At 42.8% G+C, this 19,051-nt stretch overlaps 1 protein-coding gene and 1 long non-coding RNA gene across 3 annotated transcripts in view; one reads left to right on the top strand and one right to left on the bottom strand.

The window, feature by feature from the left end:
* Nucleotides 1-19,051, bottom strand: part of CAMK1D (calcium/calmodulin dependent protein kinase ID) — a 242,389-nt gene that overhangs the window by 104,360 nt on the left and 118,978 nt on the right. The gene's annotated exons all lie outside the window — the stretch shown is intronic.
* LOC137454330 (uncharacterized) lies at nucleotides 326-17,592 on the top strand. The gene is made up of 3 exons (XR_010990585.1): nucleotides 326-504; nucleotides 7,593-7,765; nucleotides 15,728-17,592. It is a non-coding gene; the product is annotated as an uncharacterized lncRNA (long non-coding RNA).

Genomic DNA, 19,051 nt, shown 5'->3' on the forward strand with positions numbered 1-19,051 from the left:
TGCAGTTCTTAATATTCCCGGTAAAGTGCACAACACCAGCTTACAAATGAAGCAGCTGGTCCCGCACAGCATTTCTCTGCTCAGATGGACTTTCAAATGAAAAGCCGTTTAAAGGAAAATGGAATTAGAAACTGGGGGGTGGGGGGGTGGGGGGGGTGTGCAGAAAACAAAACGAAAAAACAACCACAAAACCCAGGTATGGTTTAGATCAAGTTGTGGGTTGTGTTGCTTAGCTGGACCAGAGCAGCTGTGGCCTTCCCAGCAGAGGTCACTGCAGCCAGCATCAGCCACCCACTCCTTTCCTCACTCAAAGGCGTGAGCAAGCCATCACCTACAGCCCTGATAGCACAGTAAGTAACCCTCCAAGGCTGAACAGTGCTCCTTACAAGAACACCCTGGGGTTTGGGAAATCAGTGCAGCAGCATCACAACATTTTGTCAATACCACAAAGACCAACAAGGACTGGAATAAGTTTGTTCTCATCGAGCAGATGCCAGACCAAAGGTAAGAGACAGACACTTCTGGCTTGCATGGGTGCTTGGGTACATGGAGAGCTGAGGAAAGCACTGTGCAAGCGTCAGCTGCTTGATGGTCACAGATCAGGAGGGATTTGGGAATGGCTTAATTAACTCCACTTTTATCCCTCTCTAGAAGCACCGAGTGAATCTCAAAGGTTCAGAGGATTCATTCTGCTAAGCCTCCAAATGCCTCCACACAGCCATGCCAGTGCTCTCGCTTATCAGAAATACTCTCCAGACTATCTGATCTCCTCAAGACTTGCCAGGATTAATGTTTTTAAAAGGTGCTGCTCTCATTTTACAAAAAGGGGAGCAGTGTGCAGAAAAGCCTCCCTAATTCCCACCCTGTCTCCCATGCTGCAACAGACAAACCTGTCCTCAATTAATTCTGCATAAAGCAACACATTGATGTTGTTGCAATTTGTGATGGTGCAACACTAAGCTTGTAGCAGAGGGAACATGGACATGGTCTGAGGTGAGAGCAGGTCCCAGTTAACTGTTTCTAAAGAAAGAAAAAAGGCCCTGAAAGTAAACATCAAAAAATGGGCTTGGCTAAAGCAAATTAGATCAGATTACATAAATTGTTATGAACCAGGAAACAACCAGCTAAGGAACTCTCTCTTGCCACCCTTTTAACTTCCTCTTCACCACACTTTCTGTTTCCCCTGGTGTTCTTCCTGGTGAATCCCATGCGCTGCTCACCTCTCTCACACCCTGAGGTGAAATCCCTCCATGTGACATGAAGGGCAGATGCCACCCCTGGCCACTGCTCCTTCATTCATTTTCAGGAATGTTTTGAGGGAGTCTGACAGAAAGAAAATGTCGAGAAATAAAAAGACAAATAAAGAGAGACTTCAGCCAATTTACTTAGGTCTCTTTACCTTACAAGACCCATGAGATGCTGCAATCTAAGGGACAAAGAAGAGGAAAAGAGTTCTAGAAGTGAGAATCAGGGAAATGTAAGCATACAAAACTCCATGAAGAGTTATTAACCCTGGTAAGAAACTACAAAAAGGAAGAATGGATTCATTATTTTCAGAGCAGCATCAGTCTGGATGCATTACCACAGATGCAACCATGCAAAAATATCACGATCCTCCTCCAGCATTTCAGCTCTATGATTTAGCCCATGTGCTCTTATAAAGGTGTCAACAACACACACAAAGGGAGGCAATGTTGCACCTGAGCAGTATTTTAACATAAGAGAAAACTGCTTGCCAAGCAAATGAATTGGGCAACCAAGGGTTTCAGGTGACTGTTCCAAGCATGGCAGCTGTGCAAACAAGGGCTGACAGGAGAGTGTTTGATCTGCTGCAGAGCCCCAAGCACAGAGTGGTTCCTTTTGCTTGCTGTGAAGTTGTTACACAAGAGCATTGATAGGGGAACTGTCATTTTCCCCTCACTGCTACAACATTCAGCACTGCTGAAACACAGAAACTGTGCAGCAGGAGCTGAAACCTGTCCTTGAAACAAGACTCAACTTGACCAGGAGTGGCATTTGGCCCTACATGGCAGTTTCTATCACACTAAAATTGTGCTAAGGTGCTGGAAAAGGGAAAAGTAAGTGATGTGGGACTCCAGTGATGCTAAAATCCACCCTCATCACTGGCCAGCACAGACTCACCATGTCCTACTTGCTACCACCAGAAGGGGACAAGCCCCACAGATCCACAGCTAGGCCTAATAGGAAAACTCACTTTAACATTTCGGGGGAAAAAATTAAAAAATCACTATATTCCATGGACTTTGGCTGGAGATTGCTTTTAACAAGCAAAGCATTAAAGTGTGGAAGTTGATGTTCAATAAGGGAAACTAAATCCTTTAGTGACTGAGCTTCCTGTACATCTCTGGTGGCTCCTGACCACGCCAGAGGCCAAAAAGCTGAAAAGTAAATTTGATGCGTATTGCCGCAGTTAATTAGAGGGGTAACACTCCGACAGATAAAAGCAGAGGACCCAGGTTTTGCTGTTGTTTTGACTGCTGATGCTAGGGGAGCATGTTAAATACCCCAGCTGTTATAAACTACAGCTGAACCACTTACAGAATCATAGAATCATCACGGTTGGAAAAGATCTCTAAGATCATCAAGCGCAACCATCAAATATACCTCTTCTATTCACATCTATCATATTCAACAGCGAAAACTAGGATCAGTTAGCAGAATTCTGTACAAAACCCTTTGGCAAACATGAGAGCCATTTAAGTAGGGCAGGTTCCCTCCGTAACAACTCTTTCTGAGTCAGAGTGCTACATTTGCAAGACATGACATTTAATGCTGCACCTCCATGAATAGCACGTGTCACAGATAAAATGCCACAAGAAAACACATATAATTCTGTGAAAGGCAGAACTAACAAAGTCTGAGTCTGTAAGGATTTGTAGCTTTGAGTAACCAAATGTCTTTGAGAATAGATGTTCTATTATTTCCACATGTACGCTGCAGAAAGTTTAGCAGCGGTTTGGGGGTTACTACGCTCGATGACCAAAGGAAGTGCTTAAATCACAGCTTCTGCTAGGGAGGACACCAGAGACTTACCTCTGCTCAGCTGTCTTTCTCACTTGAAGAGAGTCCAAAATTTCAACAGGTATTAGAATAGTCACGCATCTTCACACAGTTGGTAATGATGTGAGAACTCACGGGAAGAAACCAGCCTGTTCCCAAGGCAAAAATGTGACTAGTCTGCTAAGAAGGGAACAGGGTGAGATGGCAAGGCTTGGTACAGGGAAGGATGCTGATGGCTATCCTGGAAAGGGCTGCCGACTGACACTGCCCAAGGGATTTTAGTGTCTTACCTCTTAGAAGTCAGACCTTTGAAAATCAAGTGGACATGTATGATGTGAAGTACCTTATCTCTACCACCTCTCTTTCTTATCCTGTAGCTTCTAAACATCCTCCAGGATGGCTATTTTACAGACAGATAATCCCCATATAGCCTCAGTGATGTCTGTATGAACAGAGTTCAGGATGACACTTCACTACCCTCCAGGCTTCCCTCCCACATGGACTTTTGGTGTGAAAAGAAGAAATGTGAGCTCCAGTTCAAGCTGGGTTTTATTCTTTTTTTGCACAGTTGGTATTTATCAGGTCTTTCTCATCCATCCACTCTCTAATATATCTTGTAAAAGGTGACTTTATAGCAGACCTTTCCTTCTCAAATAAGGAGCTACCTTGTGAGATTTTATATCTCAGATTGAAACTTTTTGTGTCCCTGATGATTTCAGCCCACTCAATAGGAATGCCTTTTATATTACAGTTTCATACTCAGCAAATAGTCTACTGACAGCACTGACCAATGGCTCCAAGCAGACACAAGAAGTGTCTCCAAACAGTTCATAAGAAGCAAGCAGGAACTGCACAGGATGGGTTTGCTTGCAGTAAAGCTGGGGGTTGGTTGATTTTATTTTCTTTTGCACACCAAAGTGAAGTTCCTGGTTGGAAGAGCATGCATTCAAAAATGCTCATGCCAACATGGGGATGGATTAGTATCATTCAATAGTTCAAGAGCCCATGGTCAACAAAAGGCTACCAGATTCATATTACCAAGTAAACCACTCTCTCCTGACATGGACATCTTTGGAAACAGCTTCAGAAATAAGGCAGAAGGCTTAATGGCACTGAGATTAATTTCTACTACTTCCACACACTGTTCCCCCCTGCTGCATCCAACAAGTACATGGTACTGCAGTGGTGAGAGAGAGGAGCTTTGGTCTCCACCATGTCAAATCAGCAGTATCCCTCTCACTCACAAAGACATGTGAGAATAATGTGAAAGTTAGCAAAACCTCAACTAGACACAGCAAAGAGGTGTGAACAAAACCAGGTAGATGCCAGTTGTCCTTATCAAAGGTGGATCTACAGAGCTTACAAAGCCAAAACATATGCTTTTTCTCTCTTACTGCACTCAGACTGCTTGGTTGTTTTACAAGTTTTATGCTTCATTTGCTTATTGCAGTGAGCTGGTTTACTGGATTTATTTTTGAATATTCCCTTGCATTAGAAATTAAATAGAAGTCTTTATGAACAGAAAGACAGAAATGGCAGTAGCCTGGTCTCATAGTCAGATGACAATTTTGACCTCCTCTGATACCTTTTGTTCCCACACACATTGCTCATCTTGGCTTGCTTGTGATGATGACTGGACAAGGGAGAACTAATTCCAGCTCAAAGCCAGATAGTTCAGTGCTCATATGTTGATTGCCTGAGCTAAATCTCCGTGGCTGAAAGGCAAAGGAATTAACTTTGAGGTCACATGTGGTCTCCAAATTTAAGCTCTCTCCATTTCATCTTTCAGATCCTACCTATCACCTCTATGATCTCTTGTCACTCAGGTGTGAAGACCCAGAAACCTTTCCAACAATTTCAACAGCCTTTCTTCCCCAGCACTGCATACCTTCTATCATGAATGCCAGCCTTAGGACCCACATTCATAAAGTATTCTCATGAGATTTCATGGTGACCATGCCAAGTTGGAGACATTTCACAGCTGGAAACCTGAGCTTTGTAGTTAAGCAGCTGTAACACCAACTGGATATGACAAAACCTAACCATACACACTTTACAAGTTCTGATCCATGGCCTACCTCATGTTATACTCCCTAGCAGTGTAATCCTTCTCTTCATTTCTAATTTCTCTAGATCCTGGCCTGGCTCCTTCACTGACAGGGACATCTGCAGTCTGTACGTTGGCATGCCTTCTTGCACCTCTGCACACTAGTGCAGCTTGAAGAAGGGAGAACTGTTTGCTCCTCTTAAAAAAATAGCTTGGTTCCCTCCTGGGAAGGGGATGGAGATGTATGAACCTCTTCTGGCTCTGAACATGGGTACTCTCCTCCTGAAGGTATTTTCTAGCCATCAGGCATGTTGCCATCAGAACACAATGCTGCTGGAGTACAGCATCCAGACCCTTTCTAAAACAATAGCTGACTCCAGCTGTTATGCTGGGCATGCTGCTGGGTCCATCAAACAATGCAATGTATGAGCCCACAGGCTTGTTGCTTCCCCGTGACATACTGAAGTTGTGTCCTGTTCTGCTTTGTATCTGGATCACAACAGAGCTCAGACAAAGCTGAACATCTCTGGCACAGAAGCACTGGCTTTCACTAGGCACGGGTGGAACTTTGTAATCCCACACAAATGCAATAAATGAACAGAGGCACTTTGAGAATAAAAATAAGGAATTCCTAGATTGCATATATGGAATTACATGCTGACATGTTAGTCTCAAGGGCCTGAGTGTGAATGCTGCTCAGCAGCCTTCCAAGAGAAAAAAAATTAAAGTTCTGGGTCTTCTATTAAAGTATCTCACAGCTCTAGAGGGAAGACCAGGACTAAAAATAACCTTATGAAATGCTTGGATTCCTACAGTATGCTCTGCACCCTATTTAAGGCAACAGGAATATCCCTGTGTCAGTGCCATCCCTGATTTCCACAAGAAGCAGACCAAGCCATCAGAATAATGGCTTCCAAGTGGTGGATCCCAATTTCCAGTGTTCAAAAAGGCTTGCAAAGCTTCAGCAAAAATCTCCAGACTGTTTAATTTGAAACACATCAAAACAAATATTAATGATGAATTAATCATTAAAGGTGAAAAAAGATAAAAGTAGTGACTCCAGTGAGTTATCTCAGCCAAAAACGGTGAACCATCTTTCAGTTGTTGGCAGCAGCCCTGTCTTCCCAGTGTGGAGGAGTGTGGATTTACATGTGCAGCCAGTAATTATAGCTGATTCCCACTCCCTTGCCTGGGAGACGTGAGAAGCTACATGCAGTTAAAGGTGGTGAGCAGCTTCTGGACTGCAGTTGGTTGCTCTGAAGGGGTTTCATGCAACAGCAGATGAACAAAAAGAGAGGCTTTACTTGCAAACACCTTGAAAAGCTTTGCCCTAAAGAGGAAGATTAACACTTTTGGAAGGGTGAGCTGGCTGCATGCAGTGCAACTATCCCCATACCTTACCTCACTGAATGAGAAGCTCTTATTTTTTTACAGTGAATGAAGACATGAATAACTTGTGTAATACTCTTTCTGTAGCCTCTTGGTTCTCAGGTGAGCACAGTATGTACACACATCATAGAATCAACCAGGTTGAGATCACCTCAGAGATCACCAAGTCCAGCCTATCACCTAATACATAACACCTCATGACTAACTAAACCACAGCTTCATATGTTCAGTCGTATCTGAAACCTGGCAGCAGACACTACACTTCTGCAAAGAAAGCTCTGCCATCCATGAAACACTCATTTGACACAGGCAGAGGGATCTTGTCTATTATATCCTTCATTGGTGTGAATACATAGTAACAAAGGGTGAATGTCATACCACCCACACACTTGTACAGGTGAGTTACACAAAAATGACTTTTTAGTTCATCATTGTATTGAAAGAAGTAACAAAAGTAAGTATTTCATTCCACCATATGGGAAATGAACATAGCTATCACACAGGAGATGTGACAGAACTGGGACTTCCAGCTGTGGCTTATACAGGATCTTTAGTTATTGGGTTACCCCAACAGCTAGTGTATATGGATGAGGTGGAGCCATGATGATAAGGGCACATAACAGTACAAAGGTGAAGATTATTTGTGTACTCAGAGAACAATGATGTAATCAAAAATACTCTTTGTCTCACAGCGTGAAGCAGGGATATGCACAACAATCATATCCAAAGAAGTTTAGTCTTCAAAACTGCATCTTCTCTGCAAGGGAAGTGGAAAAGCAAATGGGCATTTTTTTCTCCCCATTGAGGTTGATGAGTCTGTCACAAGCGCAGCTCTGCAGATCAGACTACCATATATCATTGCTGGACAGTCTAGAAAAACACAAGCCTCAACAAGAGTCCCATCAGCTTAAACATGCATGCAATATTTAAAGTCCATTACAGTTCCTTGGTGCCATAATAGATCAACAGTTTATGTTTGCCCAATTGCAGTTGTCTCCTACAGTGAAGAACAACAAATACTCTCCAAAAGCAGTGAGAGATCCTATGGGCATAAAGAGGTGCAATAATAATCACTCTGCTTCTAGCATGTGTGCTTTTGAGTCTCGCTGAAGTCTTGATGCACTTGTGTCATTAGGGCCACTGTGCATCAGCTGTGTTTGCCTGCAACCTGCCCACGTGGCTGGCCCTGGAGCCATGTGCCCAGAAAGCTGTGAGGCCCTGCAGATCAGGATGCTGGAGCATAGCTCTCTGGGCAGTCCCCAGCTGGCATCTCAGGAGTGGTCTGACTCAAAGGCTTGTTCTGCTGAGGTAAGTCATATAACAAACTCATCAGCAGCAACATACCAGAAACCCCTCTCCTTTCTATGAAACTACAGGGAAGCCAGTTTATTTTGTTTATTGAGAAAGACAGAAGGATAAGTAAGAGGCTAGGCAGGTTTCCATGTTTCATCATCACTGTATTAGGACACTCCTACACAGGAGACTGCTCCCCCAGTTGCCTGTGGGAAGTGCCAATAGCCCTCGGGTGAGTCATATACACCCTACACCATAAAAAAATAAGTGGGAAAGCTCTGCACAGTGGGGGATTGAGCTCAGAGGACAACCAAACCCCTCTGTGTTCATTATGAGTTACTGTCCTCAGTTAGAGCACGGAGAAAGACAAACTCAAAGGCAGATTCACTTTTCCTGACACATGCATGAGAGCAGTAGGACTACTGGAGTCAGCTCTCTACATAGCTGGTAATGATAGAGGAAATATGGCTTCAGTCCTCTGTAACCTGTCATTTTAAAGCTTAAGTGAAGACTACTGATGTTCAAGCTTCTTTTATTTTCAGTCTTCCCAGGTACTAGATACAAAAATGCATCTTCTACTTCCACTGTTATTGGGCTTGCTTTGCATTTGGTCATCAGGAAAGAAGTAGAGGGATGGAAGAGAAAGAAAACTCCCAGCAACTGGCAGAATTAATCATGGCATAATTGAGCTGGGTCGGGTCTTGGAATCTTTTATCAGGCAACACTGCTGGGGTTCTCACTAGGCTGAATTCAACTTGGCAGCATCACTACAGAGTCCAAAGTAGAGCTGAACTTGACACACCAAGTGGCAGTGAAGTCACTTAACCAGAACACTATAATTAGCAGAATTTCATGCTAATAAGGATGCATTTGGTTGTGTATAACAGCTAATTGGTTTTTAACCAGGTGAGAATAAGTTTGAGAAAGTTAATCTCCCCAGTTTTACAAAGGATATGATAACCAGAGTCTAATTAAAAATTAATGGTGCTTAAGTTCATTTACTCCAGCTACTTGTGTTACTGTGGAGCACAGGGACCCTGTGTATAGCTTTCTATTTTTAGGAGAGAGAAATCTGGATTCACAAATGTCCCCAGAATGAACAGAGACCAGTAACAGAAGAGTTTAAATGAGAAGCCAGATCTACACTTATAGCCACTTGCCCAGTAAAAAATACTTTTATAGAATCATAGCATCAATGCGGTTGGAAAAAATCTCAGAGATCATCAGGTCCAATCTGTCACCCAACACCTCATGACTAACTAAACCATGGCTTCAAGTGCCATGTCCAGTCCCGTCTTGAACAGCTCCAGTGATGGTGACTCCAACACCTTCCTGGGCAGCACATCCCAATGGCCAACAACTCTTTCTGTGAAGAACTTTCTCCTCACCTCCAGCCTAAACTTCCCCTGGCACAGCTTGAGACTGCATCCTCTTGTTCTGGTGCTGGTTGTTTGGGAGAAGAAACCAACCCCCACCTGGCTACAACCTCCCTTCAGGTAGTTGTAGACAGCAGTAAGGTCTCCCCTGACTCTCCTCCCTGCTAAATAATCCCAGCTCCCTCAGCCTCTCCTCACAGGGCTTGTGCTTTAGGCCTCTCACCAGCCTTGTTGCCCTTCTCTGGAAATGTTCAAGAGTCTCAATATCGTTCTTAAATTGAGGGGCTCAGAACTGGACACAGTACTCAAGGTGTGGCTTAACCAGTGCTGAGTACAGGGGCAGAATGACCTCCCTGCTCCTGCTGGCCACATTATTCCTGATACAGGCCAGGATGCCATTGGCCTTCTTGGCTAGCTGGGCACATTACTGGCTCATGTTCAGCCTACTCTCCACCACTACCTCTAGGTCCCTCTCTGCCTGGCTGCTTTCCAGCCACTCTTGATGCCAGCCTGTAGCACTGCATAGGGTTGTTGTGACCAGTGTGCACCACCTGGCACTTGGACTTGCTGATGTCATCATGTTGGACTCTGCCCATCTGTCCAGCCTATCAAGGTCCCTCTGCAGAGCTTTCCTACCCTCTAACAGATCAACACCTGCCCCCAGCTTGGTGTCATCTGCAAATTTACTGATGACAGACTCAATCCCCTCATCCAGATCATCAAAAAAGATACTGAACAGGCTTTCAGTTGCAAATCTCTCTTTTCCTATGGCATGGAAGTATAATTTTTTTAAAATACCCATTTAGTAGTCAAGGACCAGAATTCTAAAGATTATTAGATACCTTATGGTGCAAGCAGCTTCCTACAGTAACTAAGCATCAAAGCACTTTCAAACATCCTCCTGGGTATGTTCAGACATCTAGGTCTCTTAAAAATGTATCTCTAAATGGTTTCTAGAGGTGATAAAGACATGAAAGAGCTGGAAGACCAGAATGTTTCCATAGTTTTAAACCCCTAATAACCACTGCAGATGGAATTTATGTTTTTTAATATGTCACTGCAGCACTGTCCTGCTCTAGAGCATGGAGGTTAACAATGCAAATACTCCCGACAGTAACAGGCAGAATGTTAATGTCTTAAGTAGTGATTCATGTTAAAAGACAGAAAATCCCTCATGAAAAATAAATACATGTCTAACTGTAGGAATAGTAGGGTTAAAGTGCAATACTGCACAATCACATGTGGGTTGTTTTCTCATTATTCTATGTTTCACCATTGCCCATTGACTTTTTGTGTGTGGTGGTGAAGCAGAAATGGGAATGAAAATCCTTTTAAAACATGAGTTTATAAACTTATTTCAAAGGACAATGATAACACATTTATCTTTGTAGATTCCTTGTTTTTGTTTCCTGAGCTAAGAAGACATCAGTATGAAAAGTGAGCTGCATTTGAGAGAATGTTTTCTAACCAACTGGCTTCTAACCTACAGTGCTATAGATTTCCGAAATTTTATGCAGCCAAGTCACACATACAAGTCACACGCAGTGACTCATTCTTTCCTGAGCAATACATCTAATTAATTCAAGGTATTTAGAATGAAAGGTAGCTATTAGATGAAGTCTAAAATAAATGGTACTAAATGCAGCCTTAGCACTGATGGACACAGGGCATCCTAGTAACATCACCCTCTCCTCTGCTGTGCTGCTCATCACAAATGATACTGATTTAACACTTTGATGCTGTATACTTTTTAAAGTACAACTGCCAACAAAGTTTGTAGGGATGAGGCTAGAAGATCCCTAATAAAAATAAACAAATAAATAAATAAAAAATCCTGACTTACAATGAGTGCATCAATTTTGAGCTGTGTGGACCATGTGCTTGGGAAGAAGGCAATCTCCAGCACAGACTTTGAAGCTACTCAGTGCTTAGCTTCCCCCACAAGGAAAAAAAGAAAAAAAAAAAGATTAAAAAAAAAGAGCACCAAAGCAAGGGTTATGATTTTATAGCATTCACTCCTATCTGTTGTCTGCTTCACTGGAACAATGCCTTCATTTATGACACATCATGAAACAGTCGTCAAACCTACCTCTTTTTATCATTACCTCAGCTTTATGTGGGTCAATAAATCCAATCTCTTGTCACAAATTGCAAGTGTATTATTGCTTCATAGATACTGAGCACAATAAGTAAAAGCTGCTGGGAAAGTAATCGGTGATGTGATTAGCATCACAAACTTAAGAGGTTAGAAGATTATTTCCAGATGAATGTATACATTCTCATGGGTCTTATCATCTGTGATCTGGTGATGTCTCAAGAGCTGGATTTGGAATAAAATTTACAGAACATTCCCATTCCAAATGCAACACAAATACAGGCACAGATGTTCCTATACAATTCCTAATTTGTGTCTAAGCTTAAAATCTAGAACTGCTCAGGTCCATATCAATTATGTGTCTTCTGACATTTCACACTCTCCTGAGCAATGTCCTTGAAATTTAACTCCAAATTGTATTGGGGATGCATCATGAGAGGCATCCCATCCTGGTCTTTTCACCCTGATTTATTGCTACATCCACATAGTTACACTTCAGCTTGTATATTACTGCATTAGCATGTTACTCTCTGTTTTGGTGGGACTTTAAAATAACAACATATTTGATGCAAATAATTATTTCCTCCAGTCAGAAAGACATTTGTGTATTTTCAACAGGACCATAAGAGAGAAGAACCTTCCTGCTGAGTTAATGCTTTCCATTAGCCTCCTATCTTCCAACATTTTTCATTATGAAATCTTGGCCTTCAAATTAAGCATAAGGAAAAATCTACTATGCTGGTTTTGACTGGGATAGAGTTAATTTTCTTCATAGTAGCTACTATGGTTCTCTGTTTTGGATATACAAGGATAGAATAATTAGAACAGAATAATAAACCAGGTTGGAAGAGACCTTCAAGATCATCGCGTCCAACCCATCAACCAATCCAACCCACCTAAACAGCTAACCCATGGCACCAAGCACCCCATCAAGTCTCCTTCTGAACACCTCCAATGATGGCGACTCCACCACCTCCCTGGGCAGCCCATTCCAATGGGCAATCACCCTCTCTGTATAGAACTTCTTCCTAACATCCAGCCTAAACCTCCCCTGGCCTGAGACTGTGTCCTCTTGTTCTGGTGCTGGTTGCCTGAGAGAAGAGACCAACATCCACCTGTCTACAAACTCCCTTCAGGTAGTTGTAGACAGCAATAAGGTCACCCCTGAGTCTTCTCCTCTCCAGGCTAAGCAACCCCAGCTCCTTCAGTCTCTCCTCCTAGGGCTTGTGTTCCAAACCCCTCACCAACTTCGTTGCCCTTCTCTGGACTCGTTCCAGCAAGTCAACATCCTTCCTAAACTGAGGGGCCCAGAACTGGACACAGTACTTGAGGTGTGGCCTAACCAGTGCAGTGTACAGGGGCAGAATGACCTCCCTGCTCCTGCTGCCCACACTGTTCCTGATGCAGGCCAGGATGCCATTGGCCCTCTTGGCTGCCTGGGCACACTGCAGGCTCATGCTCAGCCTACCATCGACCAGTACCCCCAGGTCCCTCTCTACCTGGCTGCTCTCCAGCCACTCTGATCCCAGCCTGTAGCACTGCATGGGGTTGTTGTGGCCAATATGCAGAACCCAGCACTTGGATGTTTCAGCTGCTGCTGAGCAGTGCCTACACAGAGTGTAAGCTTTTTCTGTTCCTTAAACCACTAACCCACCACACCAAACTAGAGAATAGACTGGGAATGCACAAGAAGTTGGGAAGGGACATGCTGGGAAAGCTGAACCCAACTAACCAAAGTGTTATTCCGTATGATGCTCAGCATACAAAGCAGTAGGAATAGGAAGGAAACGGGGAGGAGACATTCAGAATTACAGTGGTTTTTCTTTACCTATTTAAACATCTTTATCTCAGACAGTGAATTTTCTTACTTATACCCTTCCAATTCTCTATCCCATCCCATCAGAGTAGGAAGTGAGTGAGCAGTTGTGTGGGGCTTAGCTGCCAGATGGGGTTAAACTACAAGAGGTGCATTTCTCCCAATTCATCTAGCTCTGAAGTGTGACTGGAAACATTGTTCTCACACTTTTAAACAAATCCACCTTTGAGCTAGGATCAAAAATGAAAGCTCTCAAAGTCAATGGAATTTGTTTAAGAAGTTATGAGCATTTCAAAGAGAGCCAAAGTTAGCAGGAAAACATGTTCAGGCTTCAAGCTGGCACAAGATACCAGCAAACATGAAAAATGCTTTGGAAATATTTAGAGCAAAAAAAAAAAATAAATAAATCATGAATTCACATTTCCAAAATACATTTAGGCTCCAATGTGTGACTTCATGCCAACTAAGAGGCACATGGAGAGGCACGAACTTACTGTCAACAAACCAGTCAGAAACCTCCACAGATACCAGACACCAAGGAATGTCTCTTTGTCACTTCATATATCTTTCTGAAAGATATAACTGAGTGGAACTGGCTGGTTGGAATGGGCAAAAAAAATGTCAGTTCTTACTCCAAGGACATACATTTGTAGATATCCAAACCTTGTGTCCTTATTCACACCAGATGACACAAGAGTGAACAAAGCAAGGGAGTCGCAGACTTCCCAGGGCGTATACAGGTTTTCAGCAGCCTGGAATTAGGTCTGTAACACTAATAAAGTCACATAGTCATCATTCCATGTGCAAAATCTGCTGACCAATTAATATTGCATCAGTCATGCATGTGTTTAACTCAGACACAATTCACTGTTATAATTTTTATTAATACAGGCTGTTGAATTATGCTTTACAAGCTTCATACCAGGTACAGGTGGGAAAGGTGAGATTCTGTTTCTAACAAGTCATTCTGCTCTTGACAGGCATAAATACACTTCTGAGTAAATAATCAGTCATCAAATCTCACAGCCGTTAATCACTCAGCATGAATGGTTAAAACACTTTAAATTAATCTTGCATTAGTCTAATTGTTACTTAGTTCCTCCTGTTTTTTCCTGCGTTTGGGGGTTTGTTTTTATCTCTTATTTTCTCCAGGTTTCAGCTGTGTCCTCCCCATCCATTTAGCCTTTGCCAGAAGCCCACCTAAAGATTAAAAGCTCTCTTCTCTGTAGCAGGCTGTTCTGAATCTCTGCAGCTGTTATTTGTGCCAGCCGCACTGTGTAACAACAGCAGGTCACATACAGTTTCCAAGGGTTTGTGCTTCAATTTCTGTTGTCTGTGCCACCCTGCTCAGAGGAGCATTCAGGTATAAGAGAAAGGGAAAGGAAGAGTCCCAAACATGCACATTTCTGTTACTACAATCTCCTCCTCTCTGCCTTTGTCATTCACTCAGATTGCTGCAAAGCACATTTCCTAGTCCACGGTTTTGACTGTGCACATCTATGTGCTGTCCATTGGCTCTTACACCGTACACTCCCCAGAACATAACTCATTCATCTCCATCTTTTAGGACCTTCTTCATCTATCTCCATCTTATTTATGACACTGAATACTTATTTCTAACTTCCAACAAGTTGACAATGCTCACCATGAAAAGAAACAGATTTTCAAACAAGAACCTTTAAGCTACCTGTTACAGGCACTGCATGCCCACATATTTCGGAGCTGCTCCTTATCTTTGGGGTGACTATCACCAAAGTCTTCCTCACAACACTTCTAGGTGCCCAAAATCCTCTCCTAAAGATGACAAGGTGTATTGGCCAGTGTTGTACGTCCTTATCCATGGCAGGGGGGGGAAGGAGGGGAGGGGAGTGAAATAGATGAGCTTAAAGGCCACTTCCAACCCAAACTATACCATGATTCTAATGACCTTCCTGAATTTTTCTTCTCTCTCATACATGTTCCCCTACAGCATGAACTCCTTTTGCACCATATGTGAACAGCTCTTAGCTATCAGGAGTCTTTCTGCTGCTGATCTAATGTCTATAAGGAGGAGAACATCATCACAGGGCAAAGCAGAACAAACATTTCCCTGCTCTAAGCCCCAACCAGGTTATGACACTATAGTGTGGTTGTCTTCCATCCCTTGTTTTCCACACTTCCAGTGCCACTTTTGTTGGGAGGGGGTGTAAGCAATTAAACCCAGGAGGGTTTGTTTGCCCCAGTGGCAAGCAGAAAAGCCACCCAGGACTGGGACTTCTATGCTGCCAGGTGTCTTATCACCTAGCCACACATCCCCACTAAAAAGGGGAGTGTACAAGCACAAGAAGCAAACTCCTCACAGCTGGATACCCACCTCCAGAAAGGGCTGCAGGGACTGGCTCCAGGATGGAGAGGCAATTAATGTACTGCCTAGAGGTAGGTCTCTGAGCTCCAAAGAGGGACAGGAGCTCAGGCATCGCCTTTGCCCACAACTAGGCAAATCTCCATTTTGACTTTCTAGAGGACTATTCTCAGGCTTTCAGCTCTCTCTGTAGATCATTTCCACAGGCTTTAGACCATGTTAAGGCAGTTTGCATTTTACCCTGCCTCTCAAAGTTTCCTTTTCCTTTCAATTAACAATATTACATTTTGAAGGTGGGACTTGGCTGAAGAACTCTGCAGATAACCAACCTCCATCTCTTTTTTGCCAGAACAACAGTCCTCTTGGGAGGATGAACACAGATGCTTAAGGATCCAAAGGAATTCAACTTTCATTGATTCAAGTATAAATGGCCCTTGAAAGTGGAAAAAATTCACCAAGGGAAGGAACTAAAGGCCTGGGAATGAACTGAGAGCTCTCTCAGCCCCCATTGAGAGGGATATGCCATCTGGAAACCGGGCCTAAGAAGAGCAGCCTGAGGATATGCTGACTCTGCAATCTGCAAGCAATGCTTCTCTCCCCTGCAGAAACCCTGAGGAAGAAGTTTGCCTTCTGAAAATAACTGTCAGCTGTCTCCCAGAATGAATCCATCACTGTGCAAGATGCTTCCTAGTCCCAGAGTTCACCCATGTCTGCTGAGGACATTAGCTATGAAAAGCATTTGGAAAGGTGGTTAGTAAAAGCTAGAAGACAATTCTCTGGAAAATGCTGCTAACCCTCTTCCAAGACTAACTTGTCTCCTTGCTTTCTTGATTATCCAGTTCAACCACAAAAAAAGAAAAAAATTTAAAAAGACCTTTCAGACAAAGAAATCTAAAATTAGCTACCAAACATCAAGCAGATGCATGTATGAACTGTATTTTATATCCCCAAAGGCAAGGTGATTAACACCTCCATTAAGTTTACCGTAGACCTGGCAATTCTTAATCCAGTTGATGCATTTCTCAGACATCATGGTGATGGTTTGCAGTACAAAACAAGAGGACAGATGTGTGTACACCTTCTCTGCTCAGTGCAGCCCCTTGACTATATTAATCCTCCATTTCAAACAGGATTTACTTTTCATCATTTTATAAATGGGCTGAGTGGTGTTGTGTGGATGAAGTATTCATTCACAGCAGGGAGTGAAGCCAGCAACTGAAATTAAAAGGCCATTTTCTTGACTGAGCTTCAAATCATGGTCCAGAATTGATGTAGAAGTGCCTACTTCCCTGTCCCTCAGCACAACTATTCCTTCCCAACTACCTAGAGAAATCTCATCCATGACCTGATTTGTTTTTAATATTCATGAATTTCTAATGTAGAAACCCATAATTTCCCCTTGAAACAGGAACTGTTAGACATTTTACAATATTAATTCATTTTGAAGACTAAAAGATATTTTAAACTTAAATAACTTCTAAGGATATAGTATGACTAAATACATTGTTTGACAGAGGATCCTTCCCTTGCGTAGTGCCAACGATGATACCACCTTTCATCCAATGGATCCATGGCTCATATGAACCTAGTAAGACAGTACAACAGCTGCTTTCAGGCTTTTGTTCAGAAAATATCTCATTGCTTCTCACAATTGTGAGTTTCTTCAGCATCCCACTGTCACTGTTTGCAAGCTGCTCGTGCTAATAGCTTATTAGATTCAGTTAGATTCTAACTCAGAAACAACCTTGTTGAAGCAAAAAAAACCTCAAAGCAATGTAAAACTAATGCAAGGAAGAGATGTAGAGCCTAATTATCCAAACAAGTTATGCTATTCGATAATTTAAAAGGAAGGTGACCCAGTGTTTCCTCGTTGTAGCAATTATTGCTTATTTAACTAAAGGTCAGGTGAAATACTAAAAAATCTGTCATCTCAGTCACTACAATGGCAGATTACAGGGCTGTGAATTTGCTCAATTTCAGAATAAATAAATTTATGTTGACATCCAGAGCACTTTGCCAAGCACTTCTTTCACTTCTCCCACCTCTCTCAGGGCTGAGGGCTAAACCCTCTAGGCCCCACGACTCTAATGGGCACAATCCATGATTTCCTGGCACCTTCACACAGATGGCATCACTAGGCTTTTTTCTGTAGCCACTGATTACAGGCAAAACCCCTCACCATTCATTTCCCCAAAGGTCATTGCTAAACAAGAGAAAAGCTAAAGCCTGAAGAAGAGGAGGCTCAGGGATGACCTCATTGCCCTCTACAACTACCTGAAAGGTGGTTGTAGCCAGGAAGGGGTTGGTCTCTTCTCCCAGGCAACCAGCACCAGAACAAGAGGACACAGTCTCAAGCTGCGCCAGGGGAGGTTTAGACTCGAGGTGAGGAGAAAGTTCTTCACCGAGTGAGTCATTCGTCATTGGAATGGGCTGCCCAGGGAGGTGGTGGAGTCACCGTCCCTGAAGGTGTTCAAGAGGAGATTGGACGTGGCACTTGGTGCCATGGTCTAGTCATGAGGTCTGTGTTGATAAGTTGGACTCAGTGATCCTCAAGGTCTCTTCCAACCTTAGTTATACTGTGATACTGTGAGAATCCATCTGGAGGACCTCCTTCCCAGCACCTCTCTCATAGATTTCTAGACATACTTCCCCAACCAATTTGTCCCTTCCACCATCAAAACCAGGACTGACAGGTATGTAGTGGCCTCTTGGCTTCTCATTTTAGTCTGAGAAATCTTAAGATTTGCAAATCTATTAAGAGTAAGGGAACCCATATTTCTTCACCAAGAGCTCCCTCCACTCCCTGTTTATTCAAGGACAGTTTTCCCTCTAGTGCTTTATCTTTGCCATTGTTTTGTGGTCTAATTACTTCCTTTCTGAGACCTTAATTTAATTTATCTCCTTTGAGTCAGACAGGATCATATCAAATATGTAAACTCAGCTGTGCATGATAGTCATACAAACAGCAGCTACGTCTCTCAGTCTGCACACACTTCTTGCTGTATCATGAACAATTTCACTTAGAAAAGGAAATGTTTGTTAAAATCTACATTTATTGCCCTTACAGCACAGGCAACATTTTATTGTGCAAACTCAAGTTATTGCTAGCTGAAGCTTGCTACAGTGCACTCTGATGAAACTCAAGTATTTTTGGATGAAGAATAAATAACCATCTCGGAAGAGTCTGAACAAAGAAGCCTTTGACTGAATTCTAATGAAAGGAAATTGTTTAAACAAGTGTTTGTTTTTCTTAAACTTAATCAGGTTTCTGGTCGTGAACTGTACTGATCCATATAGTGTAGTATCACTAAATTTCCCCCTTCCCCTCTCCCCCTTTTAAATTCTTGATATTCCTTTGCTCTTTGCTGAGTATCTGCCTGGGTATTATCTCAAGCGTTGGTGCATGTGCCCTATTCCCAGCCACATTGCTGTGACATGTGGCTGCAGGCGGTGGTGATATTACACGTGTTTTGTTGAAACATGGAACAATCAGATGACAGGGACTTCTGATGAAATCTTTATTCTCTCTGTGTTACTAATATGGACTGCAGAGATCTTGAGTGTTGGGATGTTTTCTAACAGGTTGCTTTTTTCCAGGCATGTGGCTTTCCTGCTGGAGTGTGAGAAAGGGGTTTTATAATATACAAAGTGCATTAACAGAAACGACAGAGAA

Source organism: Melanerpes formicivorus, unplaced genomic scaffold, assembly GCF_026170545.1.
Source record: "Melanerpes formicivorus ecotype bairdi unplaced genomic scaffold, bMelFor1.0.p_v2 SCAF_3, whole genome shotgun sequence".
Lineage (NCBI taxonomy): Eukaryota > Metazoa > Chordata > Aves > Piciformes > Picidae > Melanerpes > Melanerpes formicivorus.